This window comes from Jaculus jaculus, chromosome 16, assembly GCF_020740685.1.
Source record: "Jaculus jaculus isolate mJacJac1 chromosome 16, mJacJac1.mat.Y.cur, whole genome shotgun sequence".
In the NCBI taxonomy this organism is placed as follows: domain Eukaryota; kingdom Metazoa; phylum Chordata; class Mammalia; order Rodentia; family Dipodidae; genus Jaculus; species Jaculus jaculus.
The window spans coordinates 29,409,613-29,433,820 of record NC_059117.1 but is presented as its reverse complement, the minus strand read 5'-3'; the positions used below and the strand labels follow the sequence as shown (position 1 = coordinate 29,433,820).

At 37.8% G+C, this 24,208-nt stretch overlaps 1 protein-coding gene across 1 annotated transcript in view; it reads left to right on the top strand.

Annotated features, from left to right (window-relative positions):
- The window catches only part of Crppa (CDP-L-ribitol pyrophosphorylase A), a 318,445-nt gene that overhangs the window by 201,153 nt on the left and 93,084 nt on the right, over window positions 1-24,208 (top strand). The gene's annotated exons all lie outside the window — the stretch shown is intronic.

Below are 24,208 nucleotides of genomic sequence, written 5' to 3'. Positions count from 1 at the left end.
GACCACAGGGTTAGAACTTAGGCCTGTGTCCTTGTTCAGGAATATTTCCTCCTCATTAAATTGTCATTTTTTTGTTTATACTACATTCAATGTAGTGGTAAAATTAATTTTTTTTCTTATGTTTGCAAAGGGATCCAGGACACATAGTTCTAATGCACAGTGTATAGATGTAAAATATAAATATTAAGACAGATTTCAAAGATGGGAAATATAAGAGCATAAGAGCATCTACCAACCCTGGAAACTTCACTTCCCTATGATTAATTGGCATCAAAGATAAAGGATCTAAAGGAACTACAAATGCTGCCATTGACTTCTCTGTGGAGAGCAGGGTTGCCAGCTCACATGCTGGATGCCTCCTCCCTCCTTAAACCTGAATTCCAAATAAACATGTAGGGTTTTCAGTGTCATGTCCCAGATAGTACATGAACCACACATCCATTATGAATGCTTATGTGCAATTCAGACTTAACTGGATATCTTGTGATTTTGTCTGCTGAATCTGACAAACTTAACACAGAATCTCATACCCAGCATGCTCTGCACATTTATGCATGAGGTATCTATATGACAGTGGATGGAGAGAAATCTCTCATTTGAAAATGTACTTGGTGGGAAGTAGAAATATATGGAGCCTATTGCTTATGTCCAGATTCCTGTGCATTAGACCTGAGACCTACAAATCAAGCTTAATAAGCTACCAACAGTGGAAAGGAGATAAACCTAAAAAGCCTTTCAAGTTATCTTTCTTATTTGAGAAAACAAAGAGAGCTTAGTGAATTTTTTTGAGTTTATGAATACTTTAAAAATAAGATTTAGGTCTGAGGAGATGGCTCAGTTAGTAAAGTGCTTACCTCACGTGCATGAGAACCTGAACTCTGTCCCTAGTACTCATGTGAAAAATGTCAAGCACTTTTATGCAATCCTGTAATCTCAGCACTAGGTAGGCAGAGGCGGATCTCTGTGGATTGCCAGTCAGCCTGGCTAGCTGGATTGTGGAGCTGCAGGCCAGTGAGAGACCCTGCCTGAGCAAGAGATGGGCAACGTGCCTGAGGATGACTCTTGAGGTTGTCTTTCAAATAAAGACCCCCCCAATGTTTCCCCCTGTACATGAGCACCATACATAAATATGCAGTCATACAAAAAAAGTCAGGCTTTCTTTTCCTTAAAGACACAGGTGCATAAAACAGAGACTCAATATCTCTGTTTTAATGCATTTGTGTATGTGATGTGCATGCTTGTGTCCATGTGTGTGGGCTTGTATGTGTGCATGTGTGTGTGATTACATGTTGATGTCAGGTGTCTTATTTCATCACTGTCTATCTTATTCTTTGACACAGTATCTCTCACTAAACATAGAGCTCAATGATTTGGATAGATTAGCTAGTTAGTGAGTCCCAAGGATTTCCTGCCTCTGTGTTGCCAGTGTTGGCATTACAGGTGTGCACCACCATGCATTTTACATGGGTTCTGGTGATCCATACTCTGGTCCTCATGTCTGCATGGAAAATACTTTGCCCACACTGAGCCATCTCACCAGTATACAATATATTAATAATACACTATCTTATACCTGCTTCTATCTAAAACAGAATTCACCCATGGACACTGGGTGTTGTTATCAGAAATGGCATTAAAAGGAGTTATGGGTTAAAACAAATTCAAGGAACATCAATTAGTAAAGTTTCACAGACTTGCTAAAATGTAGTGTTTCTCAAAAATGCTCAACACATTGATAAGATTTTCCCATCTTCAAATGCCATACTGTTTCTTAATTTCTTCTTGTAACTGTCTAATTATGGCTTACTCATGAGACTTACATTCCTTAGAGGCAGCTTTGGAAAGCCCACCTCACAATTTGTCCTAAGAAAGCACTACTACCCTGGACATATTGAAATTTTCCATTTCACTCAATATACTCAATATTGATGACAATCATTCCATCAGTACTAAAGACATGTAAGATATATGAAGTGGAGCTTTTATTCACTGTGCACTGAAAAGACCTACAAATTGAGATGGTGTTGATATGTACTTTATGTGGTGGTGTGAAATATAATCTTCTATAGTGTTTACACATTGAGCTTTTATCCTTCTGGAAGGATCTTTTGGAATCTGATGCTTCTGGAAGGCTGGCATTACCACATTTTCTTACATTGTTATGCTGTATTCCTTTGTGTCTGTCTGTATGCCTCTGTGGTTTTTAAAGCATTTTTAATAGGACCTAGGTCCAAGTATTATTTCTATGGAGCGGTTTTCAGTGTGTTAATAGTCCTTTCTTGGAAGGCAGATTATTTGATTTGATTTCAAGTATAGGCTACATGCATTGTTCTGGCTTAAAGCAGCCATGCTCTTTTATGTATATGGTATTTCTGATAATGTAGATTTTTGATTCTTTTTTTTAGCTGTACACTCACAGTGATTTATAAGGTGTTTGTTGTTAAATAGGATCATGTAAGCTTTTTTAACAGTTTTAGTATGATTCTGCCACTCCCAGTTTTTCTTATGTACAGTTGTTAATACACATATTGGTTTCCTCTGTTTGATAAGATTAAATTTAGTCATTCTATTGTTCTAGTCTTACATATTGGATTAATTATAATTGTTTAGCCTTACATATTGGATTCATTATAATTGTCTGCTTCATATCAATTTATAAATGGTTTTCCAATATTGTATTTCTCTTTAGAAAAAGGCTGATTTGGGAAAGAATAAGGATAGATCCCTTTTCTAATATCTATATGTTGCAGTTACTTTCTTGTTGCTGGGGCAAACTCCCAACAAGAAGCAGCTTATGGGAGGAAAGGAGTCACTTCAGTCCTACAGATTCCAGGGGAGGCTTCATCATGGTAGAAGAAGCTGGCTCACTTCATCTCACATCCACAGCAGAAAGAGACCAGTCAGAGCTCAGTCTGGCTCAGAACACAGATCACTGAACTCAACCCCAAGCTCCGGCCCTGGTTACTCACTTCTATCAGGGCTCCAACTCCCAGAGATTCCACCAGAGGGAGACTAAGCAGAAAGCTCAAACATTAAGGATGTGGGGACATTTACATGCAAACTACCACATAAATCTCCTAGGGTGTGATCAGCTATTGATCATTGTTTGATAATTCAGTGAATTAACTATGGACTTTTGAGATCCTCTATATTTTGTATATAAAAAATTGCCAAATAGTTACTAAATGCCAGGTATACCAATAAGTTTGCATTTGTCATACAATAGGGGACATTTGAGAAACTATTGAATATCCCTTCTTTCGTAGTAATATCAATAGAGTAATAGAGTAACTTTTTTTTTTTTTTTGGTTATTTGTTGTAGGGTCTCACTCTAGCTCAGGCTGATCTGGAATTCATTGTGTAATCTCAGGGTGGCCTTGAACTCTCCATGATCCTCCTATCTCTGCCTCCCAAATGCTAGGATTAAAGGCATGCCCCTCAATGCCAGACTTCATGAGTAACAGTTTTTTTAAAAATTATGTCAAAATACTTCAGGAACTTCAAGAAGAAAAAATATTCATATAAATCTAACCCCTTGCCAATAGTATAAGTGTAGACCTAAGGATCATGTTATTGGCTTGGCCATTCCTATGTGACATAAAGCTTTCTGATTTTGTCACCCAGTGCTCAGTTCTTCATGTTGTCAGTAAATTAAGGAAGATTTGAAATTTCTGCTCTAGGCTACAATTGAACTATAAAGTTTACCCAGCAATTTGTTTGATAAATTTAAATCTGGACTTTCTAACATAAATTAATGAATATTACTATGTATAATTGATATGAACTATTTTTATTAATCTGCACAAAGAATTTTAGCCCCTCTATGTACATAACTCTACAGGGTAGTACTCTCAGCCAGGCACAAAGGTGTATACCAATAAGCCCATCACTTAGGTGGCAGAAACAGGAGGGTTACAAATTTGAGGACACTCTGGGCTATATTGTGAGACCCTATCTTAAAAATATCAAAAAGTAAAGCATTACTCTCCTTTACTTTATCTATTTATTTATTCACAGGCATACACAGGGAGGGAAGAGGATAGGTACACTAGACCTCTAGCCATTGCAAATGTACTCCTCATGCATGAGCCATTTTGTGCATCTGTCCTTTATGTAGGTAATGGGAAATTAAATCTGGATTGCCAGACTTGTAAGCAAGTGCCTTTAACTGCTGGGGCATATCTCTAGTCCCATCTTCATTATTTTTTAGTCCAGTTTTTTATTATTTTTATTTTTATTTATTTATTTGACAGATAAAGAGGGAGGGAGAGAGAGAATGAGTGTGCCAGGGCCTCCAGCCACCGCAAACGAACTCCAGACACATGTGTCCCCTTGTGCATCTGGCTAATGTGGGTCCTGTGGAATTAAACCTGGGTCCTTTGGTTTTGCAGACAAATGCCTTAACTGCTAAGCCATCCCTCCAGCCCTTTAGTACAGTTTTGTCATGCAAGTCACAGAGATTCATGATATAACATTATATCAAAGAAATATTTTCTTATCATCTGAGAAAATGCTTGACATATTTATGTTTATAAAGATATGTTTCTGGCATAAATGTTTAAGCCAATAAAATTGAATTTACAGGCAATATTATTATCTAAAATATTTTTAATGACTCCTATAGCAGTTTTCAATTCACTATATGTATTTTTAAGCTTAGGCATTTATTTAGAGTTGGAAGCAAACATGTGGGATCAAGTTAAGAATGTTCTGTTAAGTACAAGACAAGATTGCTCTGCTGAAACACTATTTACTTCTGACCTGAAAAGAAAAACACAGCTACATAATGTTGGTCAAGTACTATAAGTTTTTTTGGCCTCAGACTTTTCATTTGTAAAATTCAGGCATCAGATCTTGCATATTAAAACTGTTGTCTGAAACTAGGCACAAACCTCTAATTCCAACACTGGGGAGGATGAGGCAAGAGGCTTGTTAGTTTCAGCCACCCTATGGCTACATAGTGAGCCCCTGTCTTAAAAAAAAAATGCTAAAGAGGGCTGGAGAGATGGCTTAGTGGTTAAGCGCTTGCCTGTGAAGCCTAAGGACCCCAGTTCGAGGCTCGGTTCCCCAGGTCCCACGTTAGCCATATGCACAAGGGGGCGCACACGTCTGGAGTTCGTTTGCAGAGGCTGGAAGCCCTGGCGCGCCCATTCTCTCTCTCTCCCTCTATCTGTCTTTCTCTCTGTGTCTGTCGCTCTCAAATAAATAAATTTTAAAAAATGCTAAAAAAACAAAACTACAAAAGAAAACAAAACCTGTGTAGAAAGAGAAGATGAGCCGGGCGTGGTGGCGCATGCCTTTAATCCCAGCACTCTGGAGGCAGAGGTAGGAGGATTGCCATGAGTTCGAGGCCACCCTGAGACTCTATAGTGAATTACAGATCAGCCTGGGCTAGAGTAAGACCCTACCTCAAAAAACAAAAAACAAAAAAAAAAGAAAGAAAAAGAAAGAGAAGATGGCTCGCCAGGTGATATGCTGGCTCTACCAGCTGATACCGTGTATGTCTCACTTCTACAGGTGTGAATTCTCAAACCTGAGTCTTGTTTTTCTTCACTTTTTATATGTAACCACAAGTTTCACCATGATATTCTTTTTATTTCACTGAACATTATTTGTTAGAATTAATATATATTAATATCATAGGCCAGACATGGTGGCACATGCTTTTAATCCCAGCACTCGTGAGGTTGAGGTAGGTGGATCACTGTGAGTTTGAGGCCACCCTAAGACTACGTAGTGAATTCCAGGTCAGGCTAGGCAAGAGTGGGACCTTATCTCAAAGAACCAATATATATTAATATCATGTATATAGGGAACTTTTTATCAACATCATAATAAACCTAGAATATGTTAAGATCCAGCCAGGAAAGGCTGAAGAAAATACCAAGCATTCCAGCATGGCAGTGGGCTGGACTATTTTGTTTCTGTTTTCTTTTTGCTTTCTTCTTGCTGAACATTCATTCATTCTATTGGGCTTGACAATAGGCAGTAGGGCTTTTTATTTTCATTCATGTACTTTGAGAAAGAGAGAGGGGGGAAGGGAGGGAGGGAGGGAGGGAGGGAGGGAGAGAGAGAACGGGCACGTCAGGGCCTCCAGCCACTGCAAATGAACTCCTGATGCATGTTCCATCTTATGTACTGGGCTTACTTGGGAATAAAACTTGGGTCCTTTGGCTTTGCAGGCAAGCCCCTTAACTGCTGAGGTATCCCTTCAACCCAGCAATAGAACTTTTGAGGCAACTTTGCCTTAGTCAGCTCTTCAAAAGGTAGTAGCATTGGGAAGTTCTATAATGGTTGGTAGGTAGCTCTGTAGAGACCAACCCTGGGGATTAGGCTTCATCATCCTTTCTCTGATTTTGATTTCTACTACAATATTTATTTATTTCTTGATTGATTGTGTGCATGCTTGAAAGGGCATGCCCAGGAACACATTGGGATCACAGATGCATCCACTTTATATGGGTGCTAGGGAATTGAATGTGGGTCAGCGGGCTTTGTAAGCAAGTACCTTTACCACTGAGCCGTTCTGTCAAATTTTGCCTAGTGGATATTAGTGAAAAGCTTATGAGAATCATTATGTAAATTCCTAAATCAGGATATGTAACTGTGAAATGAGGCTTTGCAACAACATTAAGTAAATTAAGTGAAGCCGCGCAAATTGGCCTTGTGTCACAAATACGACAGGCTCCCTGATGAAATGGATACTATCATCATTTGGTGTCGTTTGAGTTATGAAGGTTTTGGGTATGTTCTGATGGTTACCTAGGATACAGGCTTGACTGTTAATCTCTATACTTAATATAAGAGAACTCATAATGAATATTGAAAAATACATGGATGCAATTGACATCTCTAATATACCCTTTATGCCCCAAGATTGACTCTGTAGGGTACAATACTGGTCTTTTCATCTGAGATACTCCTGTTTCTTTTTTTCTCCATGTAAGAGTTATTCTTCAAGTGTGTGTGGTCATTCCTAAGACAAGTGTGTGTATGCTGTCAAGTAGCAGCAAAAAAGAAAAATAAGACTTAACAAATGAGATTGGAGGAGTTTAGACTTTCTTTCCTACAATAAGCAATCCGTTGGAATTTAAGTGGGGATTATTTAGTAAACATGTGATACTTTCCATGGCATTGACTCATGGTTTGCACAGCAAACACACAACACAAAATCTGTTTACAGAAACCTGTAACACTCTATTCAGTATAATCAGGCTTTTTTGATGTGGGGATGTTTATAAGACTAAATATTTTTCACTTTCAATATTGTTTTGGCTTCCATTGTTTAGAGTTAGTCAGTTGGAAAAATGTGAAGGTCATAAAATCCAATGTCTTCATAATTGAGTAAGTTTGGAAAACAAAGTTGTTTTCAAGGAGTTTGGTTGGCTCTGTTGATAGACTCATAAAAACTAGTAGTAAGATCATTTTACCTAGGCATATTTAAATGAAGTACAATATTAGACACAGCTTTTGTTAAATATCTGTTGTTTTTTGACAAAAGAGACATTTTATTTAAAAATGAAGACACACATCCTCTAAGCAGATACCATCAAGATTCATGAAGCACTCATTCCTTGAGGCATGTAGCTCACTGGTGTTTATTGCATGACTGCAACTTAGTACCTTCCAACAGCTCTTTTTCCTCCCAGTCCCTGTGGGTCCTCTCGCTCTGGAACACTCTCAGGGCTACAGTCATCCCTGAGCCTTGCTGGTTCACTCTCATATCTGTTGGCTGCATTCAGTTCCTGGTGGATGGTTGGACTGGAATCTCAGTTCTTCACACTGCCTTGACAAGCTGGTTGGAGGCATGGCTCTGTTACCTTGGCTTTCTCCAAGCAGTCTTGAAGCAGCAGAGCAAGCAAGACACCCCAAAAGACAGAAGTCCCATTGTTCTCTACCATAATTACCAAGCAACAGCCCATCTCCTTTGCTTTATTCTGTTTATCAGAAGAAAATTCCTGGTCCCACCCTTTCTTAGAGCAGGGTATTACACTAGGGCACGAACATCAGGTGGAGGTGATATTGAAAGCTGTGACAGATTCTGCTTACCCAGTAATAATATAGACTAGATGTAACCTTTCTTTTTTTATTATTTTTTTTATTTTATTTTTATTTATTTTATTTTATGTTTTATTTTTTTTAAAAAAACATCTCTTTTTTTTAAAATTTATTTTATTTGAGAGCGACAGACACAGATAGAAAGACAGAGAGAGGGAGAGAGAGAGAATGGGCATGCCAGGACTTCCAGCCTCTGCAAACAAACTCCAGACACGTGCGCACCCTTGTGCATCTGGCTAACGTGGGACCTGGGGAACCGAGCCTGGAACCGGGGTCCTTAGGCTTCACAGGCAAGCGCTTAACCGCTAAGCCATCTCTCCAGCCCTAGATGTAACCTTTCTTGCCAACTGCCTCTATGTAAATTTTGGTATTTGTAAATGATGTAGGGCAAGAAATGTTAAAATATTAAATGGCCACTTTATATACATGACATGTACTCACATGTGTATATGTACTTGTAAACATGAAAATTTTCATACTTGCTGGCCAGATGAGTACAGAAGTACCAGCTAGAAGACTACAGCACAATGATGGAAAGCAAAGCACATGGAAATAATGTGTTTAGAGATTCTTTTCAATTTATTAAATCTGTATCAAACACATTAGTGACCCTGTATCATTATTTTGTGCATTTTTATTTACTTTATATGAATTTTTGTATGCTCATGTATGTGTATGAACAGATGTGTGGAGATCAGAGGAACATCTCAAGGTGTCTGTCCACTTCCCTTGGGGAAGAATCTCTCTTGTTCTACTGTTGTGTATGGCAGACCAGCTAATGTGCAAGCTTCTGGGGTCACTGGCTCCACCTCCCATTGCTGTGGGCTCAGAGCACAGATAGTGCTCTACTTTGCCTCTGGCTCTGTGTGGGTGCTTGGGGGAATGAACTTGGGTTGCAGGCTTCAAAGTGAACATGTTTAACCACTGAGTCATCTTCCTAGCTGCCTACTTTTCTTTCTTTTTTTAAAATTTATTTGTATTTTTTTAAAATTTCTTTGTTTATTTTTATTTATTTATTTGAGAGCAACAGAGAGAAAGAGGCAGATAGAGAGAATGGGCATGCCAGGGCCTCCAGCCACTGCAAACAAACTCCAGATGCCTGCGCCCCTTTGTGCATCTGGCTAATGTGGGTCCTGGGGAATCAAGCCTTGAACTGGGGTCCTTAGGCCTCACAGGCAAGCGCTTAACCACTAAGCCATCTCTCCAGCCCTTCTTATTTTCTTTTTAAATTGAGGAGAGAGAGAAGTTGTATATGAGTGAAAAATATGATTATAATATCAAAATGAACTTCTTCAGCCATAATATTTTCTTTTTTTAATTTTCAATTGTGTGCTATTCTCACACCACTTAAACTTACGTCTTTCTCTACTCAGTTATAAAATGGCCATATCCTTCTAGGTACTAAGTTTAAATTAAATACACTATTAAAAACTTAAAAAACAGAGCTGGTCGTGGTGGCGCATGCCTTTAATCCCAGCACTCGGGAGGCAGAGGTAGGAGGATTGCCATGAGTTCAAGGCCACCCTGAGATGACAGAGTTAATTCCAGGTCAGCCTGGACCAGAGTGAGACCCTACCTCGAAAACCCAAAAAAAAAAAAAAACAGAAACAAAAAAAAAAAAAAAACAAACTTAAAAAATTTTAACCCATAAGTCACGCATTCTCCACAGTTCCACCCTGAAATTTTACATTTCAAATTGCCCTTCAGATCTTTCCATTTACCCTAAATCAAGTCACCAAGCTGGCTTGCAGAGTGCCCAGTGCCTATTGTAAACTGCTGGCTGTGTCGAGTTAGAAGGACAGGGACAAGGGCAGGTTCGGAGTAAAGAACTTCACACCAAGTTTCAGTCTGTCTGGAGTTCACAGCCTGGAAGATGCAAAAATTTTAAGTTACAAAGGCATGTATCTTAAACATAATTAACCAGATTAGATGGTATTGAACAGTTCTTTCCCTTGCTCTATAAATTTGTACGGTGACTTAGCCTTAGATTATGTGATAAGCCTGGGCAGACAAAAGCTATTTGCAGAGTTGAGAAGAGCGGAAGGTAATATTCTCTTGTCTGCCATGCCACGTCACCTGGTACAGGGCAGAGGCAGCATAAGAAGGCAGGAGGACCCCCCACCCGCCACCGTCATCATGATAACACCAGGGTCAGTATTCTCAGGTGTTATGCAGAAAGACAAGACCCTGCTGGCAGCAGTAGTGCAGGTCCATTTTCCCTGCTCCTGGTAGGATGACAGCAGAGAATACTTGAGACCCTACTCCAAAAATATTTTAAAGACTGGTATAAACACAAGAAAGTAAATGCATTATCTCAGAGTTGTGAAATATGGATGTTCTGTTTTGTCTACCTAGTAGATCTAGGCTTTCCTTATATAACCAGTTAAAACTCATTTCAGTGCAGAAGTACAAAAGCAATGAACCATCGGACACTCAGGGATGCCAGTGCTTCTTTCCATAGACTTGGGATTAAGTAGCAAATCAGCAGAAGTATTAAATGGTGAGACATCTAAACAATAGTAAAATAAACTATTTTTAAAATATCCCTTAATTTTTTACCTTTAATAATCACTTTTCTATGATATGTCATAACATAAACAATTCTTTTGACACACTTTCCTTTATGTTAGAATTACAGAATTATATTAATGGACAGTTTGCTTTATTAGTAAGTATTCTATATGGTTTCAATGTAGGTTAGTGGGAATAATAATAATATAGTTGTTATAACATGATTGTGTCACCTTTGAGAAAGTTGAATTCCATAACATCTAGAGTAAGACCCTACCTTGAAAAACCAAAAAAAAAAAAAAGCATGTCACCCACGAGGTGTTGAATCACAGAGACCTGAGAAAAGGACTTCCAAACAATAGAGCTGCTGTAGTAAGCTAGGAGGTCTAGGGATAAACAGATTTTATAAATATTATCTTACAAAATTATTTTATATTATATTACAACTTATATAATTTATAATATCTTGAGGAAATTGGAAATAAAAGTTTTGAAAAACATGCTGAACTAACAAACTGTATTATTAGTCCCTGGGATAATTGAGAGTTTCCAAATACATGTGACATTATTTTAGTCCTTGGAATTAAAATATGGTATGTTTATATACAAAATTCACTGTTAGCAACAGTTTCATGCAGACTTTCCTTAAATAACAGTTGAATGAAGGGGCTATTTTTCTCTGTTTATTTTCATTTATGGAGCACTGATTATCCAAACTGGGGAAGCAGCTGTACAAGGAAGTCTAAATCAGACATATTTAATCGAGTGGAGAATACCATGTGGATGTATAAGGATTTGAAAGCATCAACTAAGGTGGAAGTGAGATGACATAGGAGAAATATGAAGCCAAAGTAAATTTTAAGATTTGATATTCTGAGTCAAGGGCAGTAAGTCTGAATATTTAGTAGCCTGGGGCTTCTGTTGATTATTAGCTATTTATTATATGTCATTTATATCAAAAGAAATGATTCCCAAAGTAAGGAATAATTTGTCCAAGGACAGCTTTGCAGAAATGAGTGTGGAGAAATGGTAACATTTAGTTACAGGAAGATTCCTTATGTTTTTCCCCACTGAGTAGTTCAGAAAAGACCATGGTTTTTATAATGAGGACTTGCCTACTTTGTCCCTGAGAATGTTATCAGCATTTCTGATTATGATTACAGTGGAAACATGGCAGATTTTCTCCACTGGGATTCCGAGAGAAAGGATTAATGTTTGGTATATTGAAAACAGTGAGGTTTATTAGTTTTCCATCTGTCTCATTACTCACATTGACAACTGATGAAAAAGTGTGTTTTAATTAAGCTTCAGTCAGCTTCCTCTTGCTCAGTGAAGAGTGATGACTCTATGCTAATGCTATTAGGAAATTGTTTGATTTAATAACAAACATGTCGACAGTAACTCCTTTACACTCATGATTTCAATAGGCAGTAAAAACAGATGTTTTATAAAGACCCCACTCATGATTATTATGCTTATGTCATTGTTTATAGTTTGTAATCACTGTATTGTTCTGAAACTTTGTATTAGGAAGAATATAAAATAGTATTCAAAGATAGTACTTCACAAAATTGTTCACTCTTTTCTTATAAAATTATGTATTATAATCATTTATATTTTTACAGTTTTCTCTCCTTAAACATGACACAGGTTTTGTACTTACAGATTACAAGCTTATGAAGCGTACTATCAGTAATTAGGCCACAGATCTTATATTTGCACAAATATTTCTGATGAGATTCTCCCATACATATAGACATGTGCACTATTGGACGTGCTTGAATTTCTCTTACTACCAAAAAGAATTTGTCATTGAACATACCCAAGGTAATACCTAAATAAAGTTTGATTATTATATATAGGCTGAAAAGGTGAAATTAGTACAATATTTACTTTATTAAAATTTATAACACTATACCAATCTACACAACACCTGCTGGGATTTTCTCACATTTAGTTCACTAGTTTGAGTCAATCTTATGCTTTGTTCTGATTATAAAAACTGTACAAATTACATTTGGGTTCTCAGTGAGGATGAATCATTAAGTATGAAGCTACATGCAGAATTGTGTAGTGTGAATTCATGCCCTGATAATTTTAATCACCTGCATTATCAATTATATTTTTACGTTCCAGTGGAAGGACATTTCTCGCTTTTCTGCTGGTTAGGTATCTCACACTCTTCAAAATTGCTCAGTTTTGAATTTTAGGTAAGAATTAGTTTTGCTAAAGACTGCACTAGGGTTTAAATTTCATTGTGCCATATTCTTCACCACTTTAATCCTCTTATCCCTTGATTAAATTTCTGAGTCCATATTTAAGATGTTTTGAGGTAATTAAGGGATTTAGTTTCTTCAGGGAGGGTGGTCTTTTTTTAATTTAAGAAAGTCCCACATTAGTACAGATTTAATTGTGTTTCTCTCACTCTTATAAGGATATGCAAGCTAAAGCCCTCAGTAAGAAGTCTCTACAGTATCAGCTACTGACTTTATTTCTACACCATGGAACAATGATTAGTCATGATTTCCAAATCTACCTTTTTACATGAAAGTGGTTGCATTTTCAAAATATGCTGATCAGAGAACATAGATTAAAGCATATGATGGCAAATCTCTATGAACTTTTCATAGTTTGAATAATGAGGCATTTCATTCAACCTACAGCTAGTCAGTGTAGCTACTGTGCAAACACAATGGGCAGGAGTCTTTATAACTTCCTCCAGATTACCTTGCCAACTGCATTGGCTTAAGTTTGTCTCATAGTTTATCTAAGGGGAATTCTGTCCTCAGAACAGTAGTGTTGATAAGCTGGAGGTGATGAGGTGGCCAGTATGAGTGGACACTGCCAGTCTTATAGATGAGGTGCTGGCTTCCTTTTCTGCTCTCTCTCTCATTCATTTATATAATGTCTGTCATGTTATGATGTAGTGTGGAAATCATCATTCCCTATAACCCTTGTCTTGGGACTTCCCAACCTCAAAAAACTATTAGCCAAATAAGTATATATTCATTGTAAAATATTGGTTGCATGGTATTTGTAATAGCATCACAAAATGGAATCTGGCCCATAAGTGGCCTTCTATAGGTGCTGTGGAATTGAACCCTGGTCAGCAGGCTTTGTAAACAAGCACACCTTTTATTTCTTTTTTTTTTTTAACTTTATTTTATTTTTTTAATTTTTTCTCAATTTTATCAAACATTTTCCATGATTATAAAAAAGTATCCCATGGTAATATCCTCCCTCCCCCCTTTTTCCCTTTTTTATTGATTTATTTGAGAACGAGAGAGGGAGAAGGAGAAAGTGGCAGACAGAGAATGGACATGGCAGGGCCTCTAGCCACTGTAAACAAACTCCAGATGCATGTACCACCTTGTACAGCTACCTTTATGTGGGTAGTGGGGAATTGAACCTTTGTCCTTTGGCTTTGGAGGCAAGTGCCTTAACTGCTAAGCCATCGTCCAGCCCATACACCGACCCCTCCTTTTTAAAAATTCTTTATGTGTGTGTTTGAGTATGCTGTCTACTGCAAGATTTCTATCTATCTTTGCATGGATGCTACAGAATTGAATCTTGACCAGCAGGATTTACAAACAAGCACCTTTAACCACGGAGACATCTCCCTATTTGAATTTTTACTGATTATTTTTCTGCTGTTCATTTAAGTCAGGAAAATCACAATTTTCCCAAACAAAATTTTAGGATAATTCCAATTTAAAATTCAGCATTCAAATGGTTGATTCTTAAGAATGGGGAGCTGGGAGGTGGCTTAGTGGTTAAAGGTACTTACTTGCAATGTTTAATGGCCTGGGTTCAATTCCCCAGCAGCCATGTAAAGGTGGACAGAAAAAGTAATACATGTGTTGGTACATGTGTCTAGTGTTTGTTTGCAGTGGCAAAACACATTGTTATGCATGTGTGTGCACACACATACACATACACACACAAATAAAGAAGCAAGAAAAGCTAAAAGAATTTACAATGAAGTTCTGAATTTCAAGTACAGATATTTCTTTAAACAGTTTTTTTTTTTTTTTTTTAAAGACTGCAAGAGCAAGAGCGAGATACAAAATTGGCACATCAGGGCCTTAGCCACTGCAATTGAATTTCAGATGCTTGCACCACCTAGTATGCATGTGTGACCTTGCACTTGCATCACCTTTGTGTATCTGGCTTATGTGGGATCTGGAGAGAGATGAAAAATATGCCCTTTGGCTTTGCAGGCAAATGCCTTAACCACTAAGTCTTCTCTCCAGTCCCTAAATAGTTATTTTTAAAATTACAACAGCTGAGAAGTTATTTATAAGTAGTACAAAATGGTCTATCCCAAGAATTTAGATGTTATTTTTATAATTTATTTATTTATTTTTTGTAAGAGAGTGTGAGAAAAAGCCAGATACAGAGAGAAAGAATTGTGTTCCAGGCTTCCAGTCACTCTAAACAAACTCCAGACACATGTGTCACCTTGTGCATTGGCTTTATGTGGGTTCTGGGGATTTGAACCTGGGTCCTTAGGCTTTGCATTCAAGTGCCTTAACCATTGAACAATCTCTCTGGCCCAGATAATTTATTTTTAAATACTATTGCCTATAAACAACTTACCATCTCTTTATATTAAATAAGAGAAATAATGGTAGCATTTCAATAATTGGGGAGAAAAGATACAAAATTTGGAAGTCACAACCCCTTCCTAAGAAACTAAGGGTATAGTTAAAAATTTTAATTAAAACTTTATACATCACATTTTTAAGGAAAGTATCATAATGTCTTAGGACATTGTCTTTTCATAAACAAAATATGGCTACAATCATGAAATGTGACAAATATGCAACTTTATAGTATAAATGATTATCATTTTAGTTTACTTATTTTGCAATAAATGAATTTATTAATATATTTATATGTTGGAATTATATATCTTTATTCTTAGACATAGCTAAAAATGCCAAGAGATATAGACTACAGAATTATAAATGGACAGAAATAAAACTCCTCTCACATGGAAAAAGTTCCACACTCTCCTGTTGTGGTGAGCTGTTAAGCAATGGCAGCATTTGCTGCTTCTGCACCAGGCTGCTGTGCTTCAGGTTACTGCATGCTTCCTCCCCACGGTGCCGTGTGAACATTCATTCACTGTCTGGTTTCTTTGCATTGTTGCTTAAGGGAATTGACGATTTGCCAATTTATTAATCTTTCACAATAGTAGTCATTTAGATGCATACAATATACTTTGAGGAAAGCCCTGTGATTTTATTTTGAATTTTTGCAGATTTTAATTGACTTCAGAAATCTTAAGACATATGGTTATTGCAGCTTAATTATATTATTTAGAAATAAAATTGGGCAGTAACTTACTTTTGATTGAATTTCTCTGTGTCAAATAACTGTAGAACTCTGTAAGTCAGTTGATTTTATATGAATTGGGAATGTTATGGACAAAATATTCAATTTAGATCATGCATAGAGTACTTTAGTATGTTCAGTATATTGGTAGCTATTATTAAGCATTGTATTTAATGTAGAAAAATGATTTTTGAAATACTATGTAGAGTGAAAGTTGGCTAATTAACATTTCCAATTTCTTTTGCAAGACAGTATTTTTATTATTTATTTGTTAGAGAGAGGGAATGATCACTCAAGGGCCTTCTGGCACTGCAAATGTACTCAAAATTCATGTGCCACTTTGTGCGTCTGGAGTACTGTGGAATCTAACCTGGGCAGTCAGGATTTGCAGGCAAGCACCTGTAACTGTTGAGTTATCTCTCCAGACTGTAAGATAATGTTTCATTAAATTTTTATTTTTATTTACTTATTTGAGATTGAGGGAGAGAGATAAAGAAGCAGGTAGAGCGAGAATGGCATACCAGGTCCTCTAGCCACTGCAAACAAATTGTAGTTGCATGCTGTACCTTCTGTATCTGGCTTACATGGATCCTAAGGAATTGAACCCGGATCCTTTGGCCTTTCAGGCTAAGGTCCTTAACCACTAAACCATGTCTCCATCCCTGATAATATTTTTTTGGATTCATAACATTCAGTTCTTTCTAGCTATGCAGATGAATGAATATGAATCACTACAACGGCAAGAAGTCACAGTATACAAGCATAACTAGTGTTCACATTATCCAAAACCTCATGGGAGATGACTGAGAAAACAGTAATATCCACAGAAGTAAAGCCAGTTCTTTCAAAGTTTATAAATAGTATAGTGGGATAATTTATAGTGGAATATCAAATGCTATGAAGTTTAAAATCTGGGAACCAGAAGTATTAGTAAATCTGCCATAACGAACTCTGACCAACAAGAGTATTTCACTGCATGAGAGAAAACTCTTTATTGAATAGTTACAAAAGTACTTTAAGGTTTGACCATGTGATTAGGATGCACATTATGAGTTCTACATGGAGATGCAAGTAAGGAGAGATTTGTTGTAATAAATAAGGGTTTAGTTTAGTTGTTTTTTTTTTAATAGAATTAATGCTTTTTACCCCACTGGGAACCTCATACTGTAGGTTCACACTTAGAAATATACCAAAAGTCATACATGTTTGTGTTTTATGGAATTATAAATCATAGAAAACTTATGGGCATCAAATAGTAACCATGATTTTATTTGTTATTGTGAAAGATTTTATGCTACGATGTTAAAAACAAGTAGCTCTTGGGTGTATTTTATGTGAAGCAAGGGTGCTCAGTACTATCAGAGATAAATCCAGACATCAAAGCTGTGAAAACACATGTTACTCAGTTAAGTTCCTAACAGGAGGGGAAGGAAATGAGGTACATTCCTGTCTGAGCATAGCCACTGGACATGAGGGAGTGGGAATGAGGAGAAAAGAGGCCTCTAAATTAATTATGTTTTAGGGGATTAGATTTCAGTTCTTGAGGGGGGCACTGGTGAACTGTAGATAGTAGGCTCAGAACACATAGCTCTTAAAATTAGAGTCCTTAGAAGGGAGCCCCAGGGAATTATCGATGCTCCCATGTTGACCGTGGCAAGTCCAGGCAGCGCGGAGCTTTCCCAGACTGGCATTCTCATGCTGGCTATCACGCTGGCTAGACTCATTCTAAGGCCATGGCCTTGTGTCACTAAAGGTCTTCCTAGGGTTCAGATGTGTGTTGGGTATGGATGTTTGAGCAGAACCTTCATGCCTTGGGGTTATGCTGTTCTCACTTTATTTTGTACAGAACTAATGAAAAATTTACTCATTTTCCAGTAAGAAAGAGTATGTTACGGATTTGACATCGAAATGTGTGACATATTCTTTCCTGAGTTGTCAATAGTTTTTGTTTGCTTGCTGCGCATATGAAATGTTGTTAAGGGTTATATGTGGGCTTCAATTTAAAGTTTTTGTTTAAACAGTTGCACCCAGTGGAAACCCTTCTACCACTGGGTTCCCATCTCCACCCTGCAGAGGCTTCTTCAGTTCCCAGGCGGGGAACTGCTTTCATAAGAGGCTTTCTTTCTTGCCCTGAAGCACTCTCCAGACTCACAGTGGTGCATTCATGACATAGGTGTGCTGTGTTTATCATGTTTACATCCTCTGTCTGAACTAGGTTTGGATAGGTTTTTGCTTTCTTTTCTTTTCTTGTCTTTTTCTTTTTTTTTTCCTTCTTTCTTTTTTTTTATTAACAGTGTTTATTTCTAACCACGTTGTCAGGTTTATTCACCAAAGATAACTACCATTTAAGGAATCAATAGCTTTTGTTTATTTTGTAGTGAAGGACACAATAAAAGTAATATTCATCATATGGTTATAAGCAAGCAGTGCATATGGAACCAGCAGCACCATTTTACAAGTCATTTTGTGCGCTCCCCTGTGCATACTACTCATGGAAAATTTTTAAAAATTGACATTGTGTCATGTAGCGGGAGCATACCTTCTCGCATGATGTTGACTCCTCTGGTTTGCACTCTAATGTCATTCTCTAATTCTGGGTGTTTGACTTGCTGGAAAGACATTCAGGTTTGGGGCTCTGACTCTGAACTTCAGTCAGCCACATTGTTGTAAGGACCACTGTGTTTCTCTTGAATGCATGTTAGTGTCTATGGCATCTGTTCTTTTTTGCATCATAAACTGTGTATGTGTGTGTGTGTGTGTGTGTGTGTGTGTGTGTGTGTGTGTGTGTGTATGTTTGTATGCATGTATACGCAGTGTGTATGTGAGGGGATTTCAGAGGACAACCTCAGGTGTTGGTACTTACCTTCTACCTTGTTTGAGTTGAGGCAGAGTCTCTTTGTCCTTTGCTACTACACTGACCAACATAGCTGGCCCAAGAGCTACCAGTTTCCCTGGGCCCACGTCCCATTACCGCTGTAGGCATGTTGGAGGTGCAGACATACCACATCTGGCTTGTATGTGGGTGCTGTGGATCCAAACTGCCATTCTCATGCTTTCATAGCAAGCATTTTACCTACTGCAACATGTTCCCAAGCCCTCATCTTAGTTAAGTTCTTCAGTACTTATTGTTGGGTGACTGACTTCCTGGGGACATGTGAACAAACATCTCTTTCTTCCAAACAAACCATTGACAATAGACCAAAGACACCCTTCTACTGAAGTCTAGCATACTGAACTAGCGAATTCATTAGGGCTACTTATAGAAACTTAATTGACTCAAGGGTGGCTTCATAAATCCCATCCCAGTCACACAAGCTGCATCCCTGGAGCTTCCTTCATAACTGGCAAGCTGACTGTGCAGTGTGTCTACTCAGCAATGGTTGCTGCTTACAAAACATTGAAGTGGGGGGGGGTTGCTGTGAATCTCAGAATTTTCAAGAGTTTCCTTTAAGATAATGGAATGCTTCAATTCTAAGGAAATGGGCACACAAAATCCGGGTAACTGATTGGTTATCTTACTTTTGTCTACTCTTGCCCAGCATAGTGAAGGACATATTCTTGTCTTGTCTCATAGAGAAGAAGATAAGCAATAATTGGCCACTCAGTTTTTAAGTGCTGTAGCTATTCTCTGTCTTTGCACATTCTACTATCCTATTGAGCTAGATTTTGGTGTGTTTCTTATAAATAGAAGATGGTTAAATTTTGATTTGTTCTTCATATTCTGTCTGAAAAACTGTTAAAAAAGAACATTTATTATATGTATATTGAGATTTCTGTTCTTCTAACAACCATTTCTCCAAATTTATTATTGATGTGTTATATGGACAACTTGTTTGAGATTGGTTTTCCTCTTCTGACCCCTTTTGCTTTTTTATACTAAAATTTCGGTATCCTTCCTTTTATTGCATTAATACATTTGGATATATGATCTGTTTATTTTTCTCCATTAGCCACTCTGGATATGTAAACATTTACATTTAACATTTAGAATGCAATGAACTCTACAGTTAATTACCTCAACTTTGTAGTGAACTATTCAAAAACTTTAAAAACACTACCTCTATCTCCTTTAATTTATGTGTAATTGCTATCTAGTTTTTATATTCTTTTGATTTTTAATCCTATACAATAGATATTATTGTTGCATACAGTCAGTTACTTTATGATATATCTTCCATTCATTCATCATTTCTACTTGTATTATATTTTTCTTATGAAAATATTCTTTTTTCTACAAGCTCACTGTTTTAAATTTTTCTAACTAAAGGTCTATCTACAATAAATATTCTGGCTTTAATATTAAAAAAAAAATAATTGGCCACTGTGTGCCAAATGCTTTCATAGCCACACACTCAATGCAACTTTGGAATAGTTTCATGGCATGAGTACTGATAGCCCTAATGAAATATTGCCATCCATTGTTAGGGCAGAGTTAAGAGCCATAAATGCAGCTGAAGACAGTGATCAGTTCCTGTGGTATTGAGGATGGATATCCATGCTTGAATAGGCTTCTGGGAATGGAGCCTGGAGCTATTGCTTGAAAAAGTTATAGGAAATGGAAGAGGCGTTCTATTCATATTGGAGCATTTACAGCCAGGATGTAGACACAGAGAGGAGGGAATATGTTATAGATAACTGGTCTGGTGAAGTACTGCTGTACCTTTTCTGATCTTACCAGAGAGAAGCTTCATATTTCATAGAATTTGACATTTCTGCCAATCTGGGAAATACACGTCTTGGTCCAGTTGGTCTGGTGCTGGCTGTGAGATCACATGGCCCAGATAGATTGCTCATGAAACTGCTTTGGTCACCTGAAATGGGGCCAAAAGAAAAAGGCAAGAATGTACAAGTTAAGAGTAAGCCATTTAAAAATGAATTCTGTTTCAAAAAAGCAAAACTTCTGTGGAAATACAGAAGAAGAGTTCTCAACCTCGCTGTGTCTCACTGCCGAATCTGCATGGTGAGACCCATAAGGGAGAGTGCCAGGGAGCTGTCCTGCTGCTTCTCCAGTGCGGCCCACCTCAATTATCTGCTTATCCTAATTACCCTCACTTCCAGGCACCTCGCTTGGTATGCTGCCTTCGACTTGGGTTGGGCTCCTAATTGTATATTATCAAGAACATTGTAAACAGTGTTTTTCATGCTTTTTGAAAAGGCTACTTCCAAGATTTTTGGTGAGGGTGGGAGAATAATGGTAGCAATTCAAACTCCAAAATCCTGTCAGAATAACCTGAGCAACTGTTTAAACTGCAAAATTCCATATAGGCCACTTCTTCTTCTAACTCCTCATCCTCCCTTCCTCTGTTTCTCTCTCCTCTTCCTTCATCCATCTCTCTCTCTCTCTCTCTCTCTCTCTTTCTTTATCTCTCTGCTTCCTGGTTGTCAGGAGAATAATTTTCCTCCCCGCCATGAGACTCTGCCTCACTGTATGTCCAAAGCAGTGGGCTAAGTAGCTGTGAACTGAAGTCTCTGAAACCCTCAGCTGAATGATGTCTTTGTTCCTTCTAAGTTATTACACCAATGAAAAGATGAATAATAGTATTTTCATGTTGACTGATTATAGCTCTGTGAAATACCATGTTTTAGAAGCTTTACAATCAATGTTAAGGAAGGGTTAGACAGAATATAGATATGATATTGGATAGGGGAGTTTGAGATTTGACAAGTAATCAACAGCCTGAACGTGTGTGTTCCTAATGTCTCTTCTGGGACAGAGGAGGAGCGGGCAGCTTCAAAGACAGGTTTTATGTGGGCAGAGCAGGTTTAGTTTCAGAAGGAGCTGGAGATAAAAACGTCAAGCCTTACTCTCCCAAAGCAGGTCCTTATACTTCAGTCTGTCTAAGACAGCAGTGTTACATGTACAGAATAAAGCACTAGGTTTACACTCACCTCCGCCTTCAATATAGCCTAAATGAGGTTTCATCTATAGCTAACAGAAGAGTCAAGAAGTGATTCCGAGTCCCCTTCATTCTGTTCAATCACTCCAGCTCCCTGTCTGCTGTTCGGGGATTTCTTTATTTACTGCCAGAATGAACAGGTGTTTAATTCCACATTAACTGGCAGTATCCTGATAAAAGTTCATAATGGGTACTTTTAGTTTTTGTAAGACCAGGCAATTAGCTGAAATGTATTAAATAAACAGATGTGTTGCTACTTGGTTAATGGAGAAGAAGGTCGGGACAGAAGAGATTAGTCAGGTCTTGATTCCTGAAGAAAGTTGGGAAGGGGAATCCTGTTTAAGTGAAGAAAGCAAAGCTAAGTGAGTCATACCTGTCTATGCCTAAGGGGCTAAGCACACACAGGACTGTGCTGTGAGGTGTTTTTATTTTTATTTAGTTAAGAGCAACGGGAGGGAGAGAGAGAGAGAATGGGCACGCCAGGGCCTCCAGCCACTGCAAACAAACTCCAGACGCATGTACCCCCTTGTGCACCTGGCTTATGTGGGTCCTGGGGAATCTAACCTGAGTCCTTTGGCTTTTCAGGCACATGCCTTAACTACTAAGCCATCCCTCCAGCCCCCCCCCCCCCCCCAGGAAGGAAACATTCTAATTTGAAGCATGGTGGCTTAAAATTTGTAATTCTGTCTTTGTAGTTGCAACTGTGGGTTTTATCATTAAAGTGAATGTAAATTCAGGCTCATGAACTATAAGTACCTGTAAGAGAAGATATGCAATCATTTCTACCCAAATAGTAAGCTTCAAAGAAAAGGAGGTGCCTTCCTTACCCTCTTCTCTTTTACTGTGCTGTGCAGAAGAATTACAAGTGAATTACATAAGTGTCAGAACACTGACTGGATCCCATTTTTAATGGGAGGCTCACTTGTTTCCTGAACCACTATACAAATTTACCAGGGGACACTTCATCCTTAGAAAGATGAAGATGGCATACTTTCTCAAAGATTTGATTCTTTAAAACACATGCACTGTGCCACACATCATTTTAAAGCTTGGAGGGTTCAGTTTCCAATGCGCAGTTAAACTGTGTGTTTGTGGAGCTTATATTCTAGTGGGTAGGAATTAGAGAAAAAATAATATGAAAGGGTTTTATAGTAGGTTAGAGGACTCTGGAATGTGATGCATACTAGTGGGGGAAATGAAATGCATTCAGATAGTGGGAGGGGCTTAGAGAACAGCAGGTGAAGGTTGACACCTTAAGAAAGTCATGTCTGTGCACATGCTGGAAGCTGAGAGGAGTCTTGTAGATCTGTAAGCTCTTAGTGAAAGCAACTAGTACAGAACCCCAAAGCCTGGTAACTAGAATGCTAGTTAAAATAGTTTATTATTTTAGTGAGTAGGCATTGAGCTTTCTCTCTTCAGGCAGTGCTGGGCACCAGAGACACAACCATGAAAAGATACGTAATGGCCAAGAAATCCTTAATTATTTACCCTCTCCACCATATGAACAATTGCCAAACCAGGAGCCACAAGTCAGTTACCAGAGAGCTCAGATCTGTTTTGCTCTCAGAATTTTTTGTGGATATAATTGAAAATGTTATAATCGATGAAAACAATTTAAGGATGTTCCTAAATTCATATTCAAGATTGTATGTGGTTCAAGTAACATATATTGAAAGTATGTCTGGGGGCTGTAACCTAGGAGGGATTATGAAGTTGTAAAGGAGCCCTCATCTGTGACCATGTTGGGAAAACTCCCTGTAATGTATGAGATTGTCAGACTAGAGTTAATGCTAAAAACCACAGTGAAAATATGGTTTTTCTATATACAGGGGAAACCTTTGAACATTTAACTAAAGAATATCATGGTGAGACCTGTGGGTTTTTGGACAATTGCTGTTCACGGCCAGCTCTCTACTAGAAACTAAATAGAATAAATCTATTGAAGAATGCTTCTTGTTTAATTACAGTTGTGTGATTCATTTTGAACCAGAGTGATCCAAAATGTGGTAAACTCAATCCCTTTGTTCCTATTCCTTAAAACAGCTTCAAATCTTTTTTTTTTTTTTTTTTGGACTTTTATAAAGCAGTTCCTGTAAGTTAGAGGTGTTTTCTATTAAAGGTCAACAATTGAAAATAGCTTTTTCATTTAGCTTTGCCTGGACAGGTTCCAGTGAGATATGGCAACAACTGAATCAGACCCATGTGAATGTGAGCACACATGCTAGCAGATAGATGTCTGGTTTGTGTGTCGGCAAGCCTGTTGTTTGACATTATTTGTTTGGGTGAACTTTCATTGTAGCCTTGTGTTTGAAGTCTAGCCTTCTGCACTTGAACTTTTTAATTTGAACTTGAGAGACTATGGTGAAGCAAAGAATTATTGTCTGTGGGATGCTGAAATCCAC